Consider the following 4,175-nt stretch of genomic DNA (forward strand, 5'->3'; position numbering starts at 1 on the left):
ATCCCCGCCTGCCCCGGAGGTGACCACATGGCGCGGCAGACCTCTCTTGACCCACCCGCTGCTCCCCTCAGCAGTGTTCTTCGTCCATCTGCCTGTTCTCCCCCCACTCAATCTCTGGTGAAACCTCTCGCAGCCCCTGAACCTCTGGCCTGTACTCCAGTTCTGTATGCACAAATAAATCTTAAAAAAAAAAATTCCCCTTTCTATCCCCAATGCCCCCTCTAACGTTATCACCCCATGTAGGTGCCCACTGCTATACAATTGGCCCAGGGTCTGGATGGCTGAGGTCCTTGGTAAATAAATAGCATTTGCACACAGACTCCAGCTCTCATTGCGTTCCTTACCATTTCCTCCCAACGTATGTACACACACATCCATACTAAAGGGAGTGTGTGTGCATGCATGTAAGTATTAAAGATCTCTCCTTTTCTCCTAAGACCTCTCTAGATTGTTGATCTTATTGTTACCCACATCCTACTACCCACATTTCATTCCTCCTTCTCCTGCCAAACGCCTCCACTATGCTGCCTCTGACTCTTGCAACAGAGCCGTAGTGAGCATCCTCCCGCTGCCCTGTCCACAGATGGGCCTAACAGTGACTCTTACCCAAGACCGAGACTTCCAGCTGCTAGATTATTTGCCTGTTGCCCGGCCCTGGGAATCATCCACATTTCAGATTATCACCAACCTAAAGTACATGCTTGCTGTGTTAGCTCTCAGTTGATTTCTGGAGGCAGAGATGATTTTACTGGCATCTCAGGGGTGGTACTAAGACATACAATTAAATAGCACCATTCCACCTGGTGAGGGCATGGTGTCTTTTAAATTCTCTTGCAGTAAGTCTCAGGGTGGTAGAATGTGACCTGAACCCCTAACACTTGTTAATCTCTGTTTTGATTGACGACTCTGAAACGGAGTTATTTGCAGCCCTGCTCATTCATGGCCAGGGATTATGTATGTGAAAATACCTTACGTCAAAAAGCAGGTGACTTTAAACTATTAGGCCCGAGTGGCCCCTGGTTAGTGTATTATGAAGGTGGTTTGTATTGTTGAGGGTGAGGAAACACGAGCTTAAACAAGGATCTGCTGGAGGAAACAGAGGGGTCCTGGGCTCTCGGGTGCCAGGGGGCCCCCTACACCCACACAGATGACCTGGATTCAAAACCAACTCCACTTCTCTCTGCTTTAACAGCTATTTAAAGAATTATTAAGAGAAGTGAGTGAGATATTTTATGCGACGTGGGGCTCTGAGTTGGGAAAGGGTAGCAAAAATGGTCTCAGAGCCTGGAGTATAGAGACATAGGCTTTCTTTCCCCCTTGCTATTTTTTTTTAAGATTTATTTATTTATGCATACAGAACTGGGGTACAGGCCAGAGATTCAGGGACGGCGAGAGGCTTCACCAGAGACAGAGTGGGGAGCAGAACAGGCAGATGGACGATGAACACTGCTGAGGGGAGCAGCGGGCGGGTCAGGAGAGGTCTGCCGCGCCATAGGGTCACATCCGGGGCAGGCGGGGATCGAACTCATGCGGAAGTGGCTTCAGTTTCCCAGTGCTGTGCTTTAAACCGCTGCGCCACTAGAGAGGGCCCTCCTTTGCCCCCCCCGGGCTCCCCTTGCCCCCTCCCTGCTATTTGCCCTCCTCATGTGTGGCCTTCCCAGCGCAGTTAACTTTGTCATGCTTTTTAAACGGAAACTGAACCCCAGGGCACACACAGGAACCGCTTTGGAGCATGGAGCAGGAAATGAGGGTGGGGACAGGGGTCAGGTGAGCAAGGGCGAGGCCTGGGCGCTCAGCACAGGGACTCTCCTGGCAACAGCGTGGTGCTTCCACTCAGCAGGCACGTCCCACTGCCATGGGGACACCCGGCAACATCCGCTCATTCTGGCGTCAGCCTGACTCCTGCAGCTCCCCTGGGCTCTGAGTGCTGTCTCACTGGTGTCACATGGCAGAGGGTCAGAGGTCAGGGGAGCTTGGATGACATCAGCGGGTCCAGCCACAGGACAAGCACTGAGGTTGCTTCCGGTGAAGGTCCTAGTTGTTAGACTGTGGTCCTTGGGCCTGAGCTGGGGTGAGACTGGGAGGGAATCAGGTGCTATTTATGTATTCAACAAATATGACAAGAGACTTACACTCCAATTAAATGTTTGTATTATTTTTCTCTTGCTGCTGTAACAAATTGTCACAACTCGGTGGCTTAAAACAACACATTTCCTTGTTTATAGTTCTGGAGGTCAGAGGCCAAAAATGTATCTCACGGGGCTAAAATCAGGGGTTTGGAAGAAAGGGCTTTGCTCCTTTCTGGGGGCCCGCGGGGAGATTCAGCCATCTTGCCTTTTCCAGTTTCTTCAGGCTGCCCACAGTCCGGGGTTCACGCCCTCCTTCCTTCTTCAAGGCCAGGAGTGGCCGGTAGAGTCTTTCTCGGGATGTCATCTCCGGTCCTCACCTTTTTGTCTCCCTCTTAGGAAGAACCTTGTGATGGCATGGGGTCCTCAAGTGAGTCCAGCATAACCTCCCCCCTCAAGATCCTTAACTTCATCACATCAAGGCACTTCTTGCCATGTAAGCGAACATAATCACAGGCATCTTTGGGGGAACATTATTCTGGCATGGCCAGTCTCCTTTTCTGGAGTCCCCCATGACAGCCCAGGCTGCATTCTCCAGGCATTATTAGCCCAGTGGCAAAAAATTCTTTTTAGTGTTGCTTGCCCTGGAAAAAAATTCTGAAGTTCACTCTGATCGAGCTAACGTAGGACACAGGCTCACAACCAAACCCATCACTGAGACCTATGGGATGGACTCTATTGATTGCACCTGAGTTGCAGCTCCCTAACCCCTCACCCCCACCCCCACCCCTTCAGAGTTAGAGGGATGTCAGCTCCCTCAGTAACCTGAAAGAGGAGATATGATACCTCCAGAAAGAATGGAAGAGGCTCACAAATGGGAGGGAGGAGGGGGTGGGGAGTGGAGAGGGATGCTGACCTTTGCGGGCCCATAATGATCTTGGGAAACTGTATGTCCATATGCAGGCAGAGAGCACGGTGAGCCACACGGCCAGTATGAGGCAGGGCCATGACTTGAAACTTCCCGAGGCCCTTTTATCCAGGACCTCAACTTCCCTACCTGAGGCTAATGTGGCAACAACAGATCCGATTAGTCCCGGGAGTGTCACCGAGCTCCACTGGTGACCGGGGTGACAACCTCTGCCAAGGTTACTATGGGACTTACTGAGGAAGGCACATGGTTAACACAATCACCAGTGAGGTAGATCCCCTCAGAGAAAAGGGAAATTTCCATTTCACTCCTAAAAGAATCTTTCCAGCCAAAACTCAAATCAAAGAGCAAGGTATAATAACTTCCTCTGGGCAAATTTATAATTAATCCTGGATTAATTGGCCTTAATGAAGTTGAATTAATTACTAGCTGTTTGTAAAGAACTTTGAACTACCTCAGTACAAAATGGCATTAAAGAAACAGAAAGGAACCAGCTTCGCATTAACATTAAGAACAAATCCCAAATAATCACAGTCCTGCAGGCCGTTTCCTGCCAATCACGCTTCCAGGGACCGTGCCGGCCTGTGGAACTGGGTGGGCTCAGGAGCCTGTTGCCATGCAGGACGACTCCAGGCGAGAGGTTTGGGGGTGAGTCCACCCAGGGGCCAGTAAGGGAGCCTTGCATGGCGAGACCCTGGGCAAGCCAAGAAGTGCCAGGGATCCTCAGTCCAGGGGCATGGGAAGAGGACGGAGCAGCAGCCCGGTCACAGCAGCCTCCATCAGGACAGAGACGGCAGGTCAGCAAGGTGTGGTGCGGCCCGCTGTGCTGGCGACAACTCTCTGGTTCCACAGGAAGGTCCTGCCTCCCGCTTCCCTCCCGGCTCTAGGGCAAGTCTGTGACCCACACTTGGCTGGGCCGGTTTTGGTATTTCTCTGCTTGGCTCTGGAAGCCCTGACCTCATGGAGGACAGAGACTCCCTGTGGGGAAGCAAGCCACAGGCTGGCGGAGGCTGTAGGACCGCACGTGCTGGCTGCCCTCCGGTCACCAAGGGGCTGGTGTGGGCCTGGGGTGGAAGCAACCTGGGAAAAGGAGGGATGGAGACAAAGTTAGTGTCTTCATGCCATCCTTCGATCCAATGGATGAGCCTACGGCAGAAGCAAACTCCTCTAGACATTTTTTT

The sequence above is a fragment of the Condylura cristata genome, unplaced genomic scaffold (assembly GCF_000260355.1).
Source record: "Condylura cristata isolate star-nosed mole 26May11 unplaced genomic scaffold, ConCri1.0 scaffold00033, whole genome shotgun sequence".
Lineage (NCBI taxonomy): Eukaryota > Metazoa > Chordata > Mammalia > Eulipotyphla > Talpidae > Condylura > Condylura cristata.